The sequence below is a fragment of the Polypterus senegalus genome, chromosome 1, assembly GCF_016835505.1.
Source record: "Polypterus senegalus isolate Bchr_013 chromosome 1, ASM1683550v1, whole genome shotgun sequence".
NCBI lineage: Eukaryota > Metazoa > Chordata > Cladistia > Polypteriformes > Polypteridae > Polypterus > Polypterus senegalus.
Genome location: NC_053154.1, coordinates 213,916,471 through 213,929,850, shown reverse-complemented (window position 1 = coordinate 213,929,850; position 13,380 = coordinate 213,916,471).

The window sequence follows — 13,380 nt, the reverse complement described above, 5'->3', positions numbered from 1 at the left end:
ACATTGCTATTGAATGTGAGAAGAAAACTGGAGTCTTGGAGAAACATTCGTACAGGCAGAAAAGAAGGACTGCACAAACTCCACATGGATAATAATACTTGATTTGTGAGGCAGCAGTGCTAATGGCTGTGGCACTGTGCCACCCTGTATTTATATACAGTATATATTGTGACGAGTGACCTGGTCTATGAAAGGATTACAAGCAGAAAAGAAAAATGATAAAGGATAAGGGCAAAGCTTATCTGTGCTGTAGAAGATATAGGAAGGCAGTAAAAGGCACTGGTCTGGGTAAGAGAGTTTCTAGGACAGTGACTCCTATTGTTTTCATTATTTAGTTTAATTTGCTTCTTATTGTCCCTAACTGTGGTAAAATAAAGTGAACAATTATTTAAATCACAATACAGCAAAACATGGTTCAAAACAGATATCAATGAGAAAGAACATAATTAATATTTACACAGGAGAAAATAAAAGATATCAATGGATCTGTGGTCATTTGGTATATCGATCTGACCTAGACTGATCGGCTCTTCTGGAGATTTCTGTTTTCTGATATGACACAGGTAAGCAACTGTGATTTTTGAGGACTATCTGACTTTCTGCCTGTAACCTGTGTAATCTATCTATCTATCTATCTATCTATCTATCTATCTATCTATCTATCTATCTATCTATCTATCTATCTATCTATCTATCTATCTATCTATCTATTGTGAAAGGCAAATAAGGGAGAGGAGAATCAAGGAAAAGTTGAGGTGCCAACCAGGTCACCCCATTTAATCCCAGTGTCCAAAGCAAAAAACAAAAATGAGTATGTGGTGGCACAAAGGAAAACAGGTGCAATATCTAGCTCTTAATCCTCAGCTGCCTCTCTAAATTAACATCTCTCTTGAGCAGGTCTGGATATAGGAGCTCTGTCATTTGGGACATAGTTAATCTGACTGAGATACCATCTTTTGGGAGCTCTCGGATTTATATTGCCCCTACTGGAAAGGCATGGCTTAGTTGAGTGTGGCTAAAGTGCCTTTTTTGGGCGGTTTCTCAGAGCTACAAAGGAGAAAAAAGATGGTTTTGTTAGCGTTGGTGCCCACGTCTTGTCCTGATGGGTTACTGCATATTTTACTTGAGCATGGAAGGTGATCCTCAGACACCCATGCGTGACACAATCTATCTATCTATCTATCTATCTATCTATCTATCTATCTATCTATCTATCTATCTATCTATCTATCTATCTATCTATCTATCTATCTATCTATCTACAGTTAGGTCCATAAATATTTGGACAGAGACAACTTTTTTCTTATTTTGGTTCTGTACATTACCACAGTGAATTTTAAATAAAACAACTCAGATGCAGTTGAAGTGCAGACTTTCAGCTTCAATTCAGTGGGGTGAACAAAAAGATTGCATAAAAATGTGAGGCAACTAAAGCATTTTTTTATCACAATCCCTTTATTTCAGGGGCTCAAAAGTACTTGGACAAATTAAATAACTGGAAATAAAATGTTCATTTCTAATACTTGGTTAAAAACCCTTTGCTGGCAATGAGAGCCTGAAGTCCTGAACTCATGGACATCATCAATGCTGGGTTTCCTCCTTTTTAATGCTCTGCCAGGCCTTTACTGCAGCGGCTTTCAGTTGCTGTTTGTTTGTGGGCCTTTCTGTCCGAAGTTTAGTCTTCAACAAGTGAAATGCATGCTCAATTGGGTTAAGATCAGGTGACTGACTTGGCCATTGAAGAATTTTCCACTTCTTTGCTTTAATAAACTCCTGGGTTGCTTTGGCTGTATAGTTTTGGGTCATTGTACATCTGTATCATGAAACGCCACCCAATCAATTTGACTGCATTTATCTGGATTTGAGAAGACAGTATGTCTCTGAACACCTCAGAATTCATTCGGCTGCTTCTGTCCTGTGTCACATCATCAATAGACACTAGTGTCCCAGTGCCACTGGCAGCCATAGACGCCCATGCCATCACACTGCCTCCACCGTGTTTTACAGATGATGTGGTATGCTTTGGATAATGAGCTGTTCCACGCCTTCTCCATACTTTTTTGTTGCCGTCATTCTGGTAGAGGTTGATCTTGGTTTCCAAAGAATATTTTTTCCAGAACTGTGCTGGCTTTTTTAGATGTTCTTTAGCAAAGTCCAATCTAGCCTTTCTATTCTTGAGGCTTATGAGTGGCTTGCACCTTGCAGTGCACCCTCTGTATTTACTGTCATGCAGTCTTCTCTTTATGGTAGACTTGGATATCGATACGCCTAACCCCTGGAGAGTGTTGTTCACTTGGTTGGCTGTTGTGAAGGGGTTTCTCTTCACCATGGAAATGATTCTGCGATCATCCACCACTGTTGTCTTCTGTGAACGTCCAGGTCTTTTTGCGTTGCTGAGTTCACCAGTGCTTGCTTTCTTTCTCAGGATGTACCAAACTGTAGATTTTGCCACTCGTAATATTGCAGCAATTTCTCGGATGGGTTTTTTCTGTTTTCACAGCTTAAGGATGACTTCTTTCACCTGCATGAAGAGCTCCTTTGACCGCATGTTGTCTGTTCACAGCAAAATCTTCCATATGCAAGCACCACACCTCAAATCAACTCCAGGCCTTTTTTCTGCTTAATTGATAATGACATAACGACAGACTTGAACACACCTGCCCATGAAATAGCCTTTGAGTCAATTGTCCAATTACTTTTGAGCCCCTGAAATGAAGGGATTGTGTTAAAAAATGCTTTAGTTGCCTCACATTTTTATGCAATTGTTTTGTTCACCCCACTGAATTAAAGCTGAAAGTCTGCACTTCAACTGCATCTGAGTTGTTTCATTTAAAATTCATTGTGGTAATGTACAGAACCAAAATAAGAAAAAAGTTGTCTCTGTCCAAATATTTATGGACCTAACTCTATCTATCTATCTATCTATCTATCGTGAAAGGAAAATAAGGGAGAGGAGAACCAAGAAAAAGTTGGGGTGCCAACCCTGTCAACCCATTTACTCTCAGTGTCCAAAGCAAAGAACAAAAATGAGCTAGCAGAAGAATGCCAGTCTGTTGCATTAAATTTAGCCATTGATGAAGAATGACACTGTAGGAGTTTGGTTAATTCTGAGCTAAAAAGGAAAGAATACTGTAGCATTAAATTGTGCAGTACACAAATGATGAGAACAGTTCAAAATAGAACAGATCATAATATTATTAGGCTTGAGGTCAGTTGACTTGAGATGAGTAAAGGAATTAGGGACAACATAACTGTTAAAAAATCTGCTTCAGTGTTAGTTGTTCTTTCTGACAGAGAAAACAGAATAAAGATGTTATTCTTAATGTCAGTTTTTGAACCAAGGCATGCAATCTGCTGTTGGTCCAAAGTGCCTCCTCTATGTCTTTGTCTGTCTCAGTTCTTGTTCCTTAGGGGTTCTTCTCAATAATTAATTGAACACAGGTTAGTATTCCCAATCAATAATTCATACCTCATAATGTTGTACAAGTTCAATGTGACAGCTGAATTTTATTCAGATAAAGAATATGTCCGCATGCTAGTGTGATTTGTTTACTTTGTTTCAGGAAAATAATATGAAGCTGCAGTTCTTTGATTTTTAAATTAACATTTCATTCATGTGTATGGAAGATTCCATAGCTGAGTAATATTTTGTCTCAGCAGGCACTGTAGTATGAATATAATGTTGAGTACATATCATTCCTGGTGTTTTTTGTCATTTTGTCTCAGCAGGGTGCATCAATTTGATGACCACCCGGCTAGTCTAATATTTAGTATAAATGTTGCCAGCTCACCTAAGTATATATGCAGTGGACTGAGAGCTAGGTGTGTGTGTGTTTGTGTGTTTGGGGTTATTCTAAAGCTTAGCCATTGTCACTGGCTTTAAAGCCCACTCCATCACATACCCCAGCGCAAAACAGACAGGTTTACAGTAGAAGCAGGTGCTCTGCAAAGGGCCCAACTGCAGAATAATGGCTTAGTAAAATACTGTATTTGGTCGGCCATGTTAAGAAGAAAGAGAACAGATTGCAAGTTGGTGTGTATTATATAAGTATATAAGAAAATATTAAAGCTACATTATCAGAAAAATTGATGCTGTTATATAAGGAGCTTTATTATGCTCTATTTCAAAGGTGATGTGGAGCTTAATTTGGCAGTACAGGTATAAGCACAATGGAAGTGTTCCCTCACATATCTTGGGATGTTACTTATTGGTGTATAAATAGGGTTCATTTATTAAACTTGGCATTTAGAAGAACCACTATGACCAGCCCAAAGCAGACATCAATTATGACATGCCTTGAACAGCTGGGAGTCTTCTGCCATCAACCACATCACTTTAGCTACTGGACATCATGGCCTTCTTTATTAATACAAACACTTGCCAAAAGCACATTTTATAAAGTGATGCATAAGAGGCAAACCTCTTCTTCAAGTCTGAGTCAATAAATCAGAGGAACTGAAGTGCCACTATTTTATTAATATTCACATCATTTTTATGCCATGCCTGCACTCTATGTAAAATAAATAAATGAAATAAAATGTATGATGGATTTACACAACACTGTGGCCTTTACATTTTTCTTTTTATTAAGGACAGTGTTGAAAATTTTGGCATTTCCTTTGTGTTTTGCTGCTGTTAGAGCAGCAAGTATTTCAGAAGCTCAATGGCTGTCATGGGGGAGCTTCTTCGGCTCATTAAACTGGGACTGCTAGTCATGGCTAAGTCCTGATGAGTTGAAATTGAGAGGAAGTCTGCAGATCCAAACTTACCTGTGTTCAACAGATTTCCTATTTTTGCCCTAGGCCCTGGAAATCTGAGTCACCGCTGCTGAAAAAAATGAAGCGTGATTGAAGAAGCCTTATTTGTCTAAGCAGCACAGGAAGAGCTCCTGTGTGCCAGCTAAAGAGTGGTTTTAATCTCCATTAGACACAGAGGGCACTGGCAAACTACCAACTGAGTGAAAACGACTGTGTTCAAAGCTCCAGTCTGCCAAGGGAAGGAATGACATCTCTGAATTTCATCTGACCCACACTTTTAAAAATGACTCCTTGGTAAGGAACTGCAGTTTACCTGAATTTTGATTTAGGATGCTGAGATGGCTATTGTGATCAATCAATCAATCCATCAATCAATCAACTATATTTTATAAAGTAATATTCCAGCCAATTTACTGTTACTGGGTTACATAGTTGTACAATGTGAACAGAGACAGGTTAAGTGACTGACACAGTCAGTCACTAGTGAGGACTCAAATAGTGTTGGGATCACTTCTCTGATTGAGGTCTTGTAGTGTTATTTCTTTTTTTTCTTTAATACTAGTAGGGACATTTTTGACACATTTGCAAATGTAATTATTACTTGGTAATGGTTCTTCATTTAAGTATTATTTTAGAATTGTTTTCCCCATGTTCTGTAGTAATTTAATCCTATGTAATTGTTTTTTCTATTTGTGTTCTTTGATTTGGAGCCAAGGGGATTGGAGACATTTAATCCCAAAGGTCTGATGCCATTTGGGCAGTTCTTATTTAAGAGCTCCTCAGTCCTCAGTCTAATGGCTGAAACATTGAATCTAAGCATTTTTTGGTCTTGCTCTCACTGTGTTATATTTAAGCCAGAGTCATGTCCTTTTTGTTAATTTTTGGGTCTTTGGTTATTTTCATTTATATCAATGTTATTTGTGTCTATTATTGTATAATTATATGTTTTATGACTTTTTATTGTTTGGTTTCTATATGTGAAAGTATATTCTTGCATGTCCCTTGTACTTTGTAGGTAGTTCTTCAAGATCTGTCAATATCTTTTGAGGGACTGCTCCCAGCTCTATAAAGGGTCATGGAAATTTCAGTTCCTCTGCGGTACATTGCAAGCATTTGGTAGTTGGTGAGTTTTTCCTTATCACTTTTGCCTATTCTTTGTAATTACTGGTATTTTGTCTCCTTTCTTTCTGTTTTTGGGATTCTCATTTCTATATACTGTTTTGAAAATTGCTTAGGATTGTGATCTTAAATCAAAGGTTGTTGTTACTATCCTGTAACTGATATCCAAAATCCCTGCTGTGGGGCGTCTTATAAAATTAGTCTTGAAGCAAAATCTATATCACTTAATAACCAAAGGGTAAAAAAGCATAATAAGACCAAGAGTTAAAATCAGATTCTCCACAAGGGGTACCTGTTTTAATAATTTTATTCAAATTAAAGTAAAAAATATAACACCAGTAAAGAAACACTCATGCACTTTAAAATGCTGCGTACTAAACATCCACTGTCTTGTAAATAAAGTTGTTTCAGAAAAAGATATTATATTAAGTATAAAATCTGATCTATCCCCTCACTGGAGTCTGGCTTGTAAATTTGACAGTATTCTCTTAGATGAACAAACATTTATACATTCCTTCATAAATTATTAAATACTGGTCAAAGAGGTGATTAACCTCCAAGCACTTCTAAAAATTTAGGAGAATTAACATCCTTTGAGGAGCTTGTATTAAATATTATAACAGATTCTAGCACAATTGTATCATTGTTTATGACTGAACGGGGCAGGCTTTTATCCGATATAGCAATAAATTATAATCATTATTGTTGCTGGGGATTTTTAATATACAGATTGATGTGGCAACTGACACCTTTAGCAAATGTTCTACTTACTGTATTTATTAAACTCACACATTGTCAATGGTTCAACTCATAGTCATAACCACACATTTGATCTATGTATTACTTATGGAGCTGAGATTCAAAATTTAATTATTGTACCATTAAATGAAGTTCTTTCTGATCGCTATTTAATTACTTTTGATTTGGATTGGCCCTTACCAGTACACTCGCAGATTAAAACAAGAACAGTGTGAAATCTAAATTGTAACTCTGCATCAAAATTTGTAGATATTTTGAGAAACTCAAGCATAATTGTTGAAAACTATTTGGATAAGCTAACATAACATTATAATGTGACTTCGATAGAGGCTTTAGATACAGTAACTCCCATCAAAACTAACATGATTAAAGTGCATAGAAACTCACCCTGGTTTAATGAGAGAACTCAAACTCTTAAACATTGAATGTCGAAAACTGGAGTGTAGATGAAGAGCAACAAAGCTGCAGGTCTTCCATATGAAATGGACAGAGAATGTTACAAAGTATAGAAAAGATCTCTTTTTAGTAAGAGAGCACTCTGTTTAGTACTTTTTAGTACTCAGACTACTGTTCTAGCATAGCAGATAACAACAGTAGTAATCTCATGAACTGTGGCTAATCTAACAAATGGGAATTGTAAACTAATAATGCAAAACCTCTGCAGACATTAGCACTGCAGTGCAGACTTTTTGAACTTGTTTACTGAGAAAATTGATAGTATAAGAAGCCACATCTCAGGATCACAAACTTAATACTAGATTAGCAAACCCTGACTCGTCTTGTACACACAAAATTAGTAATTGTAATTTTGTAACAAAACAGAAAGTCATAACTTTAATTTAAAAAAAAAAAAAACACTAGATGTTCCTTAGACCCAGTCCCAAATCTTCTTCTTCTTTCGGCTGCTCCCGTTAGGGGTTGCCATAGTGGATCATCTTCTTCCTTATCTTTCTGTCTTCAACATCTTGTTCTATTATGACCCAGGCTAAATTAAACTAGTAAAATGTTCAGCCAATGTTCATGCAGCACCCATTCACAATTTCAATAATACTGAATGGCACAGTCCTCAATTAACTAAAAATTTCAGTTATCAGACCATTGCTTAATAATTATAGACCCATTTCAAATGTACCTTTTCTCTTTAAAATATTTGAAAAAGTAGTTAGCTACTAGGCTTCAATCTCACCTTACACATCACAATTTATTTGAGAAATTCCAGTGTGGCTTCTGCACCAGTCATAGTACAATCCACTAACGACATGTTGCAAACAACATCCTGATATCCTCTAATGAAGGAAATTATACAGTAATTATGTTGTTAGATTTAAGTGTAACATTTGATATCATTGACCATTCTATTTTACTACACAGGGTGGAAAATTACATTGGAATCACAAGTACTGTGTTTGGTTTAGTTCTTATTTATCAAATCATTACCAGTACGTACAAAAATGTGCTGACACATGGAAATTAAATATGGTGTTCCGCAGGGCTCAATACTGTGACCTTTAATGTTTTCACTTTACATGCTTCTATTGGTAACTATTATTAGAAAACATAACATTAATCTTCACTCATATACAAATGACACCTAGTTATACCTTTCTTTTACACCAAGTGATGTTTCTTTGATGGTGTCAATTATAGTTTTAGCGGGTTAAAGGTTGACACAGAATACAGAAAAACAGACATATTAGTTATTGAAGGGAATGATGTTGACTGCATTAACATTCTGTCACTCTTTAACTTATAAGTTGGAATCACCATTAGTTTTACTAAATCAGCACACAATTTAGACATTATCTTTCACACTAGCATGTCATTTAAAACACACATTACAAAACTATCCAACTATCTAAAAATGTTGGAAAATTAATACATTTTTTAAAATGTGCAGTATACTGAGAAATAATATCCTGAATTTATTTCCATCTTAGAAATGTTGGAAAATTAAGACATTTTTTTTAACTGTGCAGTATACAGAGAAATTATTTCCTGCATTTATTTCTTGTAGGATTGACTACTGGAATGCATTACTCACTGGCTGTTCTAATCATTCTTTATGTAGCTTTCAGTTAATTCAAAATACTACTGCAAGAGTTATTACAAGAACCAGAAAATATGAACACATAACTGGTTGATTTCAAAACACTCCTTTTAACATATAAAGCCTTAAATGTCCAAGGCCCTGCTTACTGAATTTATCATTACTTACAAACCAGAGTACACATTAAGATCTCAAGATGCTAGCCTACTTAAGATTCCAAGGATTAATAAAATAATAGTGGATGATTAAGTTTTTATTTTAAGGGCCCTGAAACTGTGGAATGATCTGCCTACTTATATGCCCTTCAGTCTCAGATTTTAAATCCAGGATGAAGACTAAATACTTTGATCTGGCATACCCTGACTCGAGCTGCTGATTAGCTATACATACTGTATGTCTGCTTGTTAGTCATTTGCGGAAAAATATAAGAAAATATATATTTGCAAACCATTACTGACCTTCCTCTATTTTGTTTCTCTTCTCGATATCTTCTTGTGGCACTTGATGCCACTGCTCTACTGCCAAGCAGCTCTCCTGAGTATAGAACAGTGATATCAGATACTGAGAACATTTCAATGACTGGAATGAAAGATTATGTCATCAGATTGGTTGGTCCAGCACTAACTTTGCTATAGAATGCCCAGAAGGCGACAAGTTGACCAGGGTCTCCAGGACTATAACTCTGTCTGACTTTGTCTTTGACTGTTTCTTTTACAATTTAATCTCCTCCATTGTTAACTGGTCATAGATCATTGTGGGCTGTAGGGGTGTCAGCCCCAAACCTCAGACACAACTGCACGAGCACAGTTCCAGGTTCAAATAAAGTAAAAATAAGTACCTTTTACAGGTTTAATTTTTTTTTACCAATCCATAATTCCAACAATACAACTCTTCCTTCTCCACTCCACCCAGTTGAGTTCACTCCCCCCCAACTCCTCTCCTGACTCTGACTCACCTGTTCAACCCAAAATTTGGAGCAATTCCGGTGTAACAAGGCTGCCATCTGGAATCATTTCCAGGGTAAATGGAACTTCTCTTTGACCAGGAAGCCTGCTCTAAGCAGCTTCCACTAGCGGCATTGGAGGACCCCAACAGGACTGCCCGCCAGAACTTCCACTCCCATGCAGCCCTGCAAGTAATCAAATGGAAGATATTCCAAAGGGATGTTCCCACCCAGCATATTGTCATTATTGGATGAAAACATGGTCCTGGGTGGCAGTCTTCCTCTGTTCTTCCTCTATGAAAACCTCCTGACAGTGAAAGGTATCACTAACCAACCCATCCGGGATGCCTGCCCAATAGCATCTTCCATTACACAAGCATTCCAGCTAGGCAAAGAAACAACCATCCCATGTCTTCTTTGACAATCATCAATTAATTAATGGACAGTGTGATAAATAATTGAGCCTTGACACAAAAAAGTGGTTTGGGGCAGCATCCTGTATTACTTGAGAATGGCCACTAAATTAAAAAGGTTGTAGAAAAATGGTCTTTACAGACTAGAGTACAAAACAGAACAGAGGTTTGGTACAGACATGGTGGGTTTTAAAGGTAGTTGGAGGAAGTAACATCTTCAGGGGTGGAACCGGAAGTGACTTTCAAGGGCCCAGGTGAAAGTTCCCGCATTTGGTCTGCGGGAAAAAAAGAGAAAGAGTCAGTGCACTCTACAACTCTCTGGTCCAACTGGGAATTACCTTCTTTCGAACCCTTTAGCTGCTTCTCATGCTCACATGTGTGACACGAAACACACACACCTCAGCCCAGACCCATTGGGTCAGGCGTTTCTGACCGAGAGGTCATGAGCCCGAAAAAGAGCTTTGACATTCTTGGAGAGAGCCCCAATTATAAACAATTGAAAACTTGTATAGCTGTCCAAAAACCACCTCGTGACCTGTGGGTTCGACTCCTTGTGTACAGCCATCCACTGTAAAGGGGCATGATCTGTAACTAGAGTGAACTCGTGGCCCAAGATGTAGTACGTCAGCTGAGTAATCACCCATTTAATCACCAATGCCCCCTGTTCCACTGCCGCATACCTGGCTTCCCAGTCCAACAGTTTCTGGCTCAGGAACATAACAGAGTGCTCAACACCATCTACACTTTGGCTCAGCACGGCACCAAGACCAAGCATTCATCAAAGGCAAAGAAAAGATAAAAGATAAAAGGCAAAGAAAAATTAGGAGCCATTAAAACGAAGTAAGGGCTTATTTTAGATCTCAAAATGCAGTTTCTGCATGATTCATCCCATACCACATTATTTGGGGCTCTCTTCTTTGTTAGATTAGTCAAGGGCATCGCAATCGGGAAAAAAAATGGTGGTAGTAGCCCACTGAGCCGAGAAAGGCTTGAACTTGACTCTTAGTCTTGGTCAGGGCCAGTTTAATTTGCCATCTATTTTAGAACACTGTGGCCGTACCGTACTCTGGCCCATCTGGTAGCCTAAATATTTGGCTTTGTTTAACCCAACGAAGCACTTTTTAGGATTAACCTGTAGGCTAGCTTTCCCTAATGCCCAGCATAAGGCTTGGACTTCCTGTAGGTGGTCCTTCCAGATGCTGGAATAGATGACCACATCATCCAGATAGGCAGCACTATAGGAGTTATGGGGCTGGAGCACTTTATCCACCAGTGCAGTTGCACCATGTAACCCAAATGGAAGGACCCAATACTGCCAGTGACCACTAGAGGTGCTAAAAACAGCCTTAGCCTTTGCAGAGTCCATTAAAAGAACCTGCCAGTACCCCTTTGTCATGTCAAGTGTAGTCAAGAATTTGGACTGTCCTAGCCTCTCAAGGAGGTCATCCACTAGTGGTATCAGATAGGCATCAAATTGGAAGACTTGATTAAGCCAGAGTAAGTTATTGCAGAACCTCCAACTTCCATAAGGCTTAGCGACTAAGACTATCGGACTGGATTAGGGACTATGACTCTCCTCTATCATACCTAGTTCCAGCATATGCTTGATCTCCAACTCCACTTCTGCTCTTTTTACCTTGGGAAGTCAATATGGGCATTCTTGGATGATCACACCGGGCTCTGTCACAATGTCATGCACAATCAGTGAGGTCCGCCCAGGTTTTTCACTTAGCACCTGCAGGACAGACAGGATGAATGTTTCCAGTTCCTCTCACTGGTGGGCAGTCAAATTAGGGCCTAAGTTATGGTCCAATTTAATGAGGCTGTCTGGAGAAGGGGTCAGGTTTCCTATCCTTCCACGGTTTCAGCAGATTCACGTGATAAACCTGTTCATTTGGTCAATGATTGGGTTCTTTCACTAAATAATCGATGAGCCCTTTCCTCTCCTTAACTTGGTGTGGTCCTTGCCATTTAGCCAATAATTTGGAATGGGAGGTAGGAATAAGTACCATGACCCAATCTCCCAGGCAGAACTCACATAGAGACGTGCCACGGTCATAACAATGGACCTGAGCTGCTTGTGCTTTTTCCATGTGAGCCTTTAAAAAGGGTCAAATCTAAGCAAATCTATTGCGTAACTGCACGATATATTCTAATATATTTGTGAAAGGGAGGGCCTCTTCCTCCCAGCCTTCCTTTAGAGTATTCGATTAGCCCCGGGGTTGTCCTCCATATAGTAAAAGCGCAAAGACCCCCACCAATTTCCATTTGATAGCTTTAAATATAGTTGAGCGCAATGTAACAGCCTGGTATCAGGTGGCATAATCTACTAGGGCTAATTTATACCTGTGTCCTCTAGCTGAGGTCTTTAGGGGTCCCACCAGGTCAACCCTGATGCATTCAAAGGGAACATTAATAAAGGGATTGGAAGCTAGAGGAGCACAGTCACTCCTAGAAATCTGCCGCAGTTGACAGTCTGAGCAGAATGTGCAAAAGCTGCAGACCTCATCATTGATTTCCGGCCAGCTTAATTCACTCAAGTATTGTTTTGGTGCCCAAGTGGATGTCCAGGAGGTGGGTGTGTGCTAGCTCACAGACCTGCCAACAGTAGGACTGTGGGAATAACGGCAGGGACCGCATCTCACCTTTGTGCTCAGTTACACAATACAGTAAATCATTATTTAGTACAAAGTGGAGGCCCTGAGGCATAGGATGTTGAGTGCTACGGCCATTCACGAGAACTACTGCATTTTTTGGAAACTTAAGGGAGTTATCATTCCATTGCTCCCTTTTAAAAGAAGCTGGAGTCTGCCTAAACTGAAAATGTAGTTGGGAAAGTGGGTCAGATTTGACCTCAAGGGGTGTGGTTTCCTCCCGAGTGGTCGTTGCACCAGGTGATGACATCTCCCTGTGTGATGTCTCCAGAGTTGCCACGTCATCTCACACAACCATCTCTGCTCTCTCATCCAGCTGTGTACACGGCATGGAGGCAGCCTTAGACATATTTTCACCATCCGTTACTAGGCCCAAGTGCTGTCTCGGAGTGTCTAGTGTTAAACCGCTTTTATTATCAGATCAGTCTCACCCTAGTATCACGGGAAACAGAGGGTTTTCTAAGACAGACACCGTCAATTTCTTTAAAGTCCCTTTGTATGAGATGTAGCAGACAGCAGACTTATATTGATAGACGTCCCCGTGAACACAGGTCAGACTGGTCTTGATTTTTAATCACTGTCGCAGTAACACTAAGAAGCGAGTGACGATAGAAATGTTGCTGCCAGTATCCTTAAGAGTTGAAACCTTATATCCATTAACAATAACCACCCCAGTGTAAGGGGTGG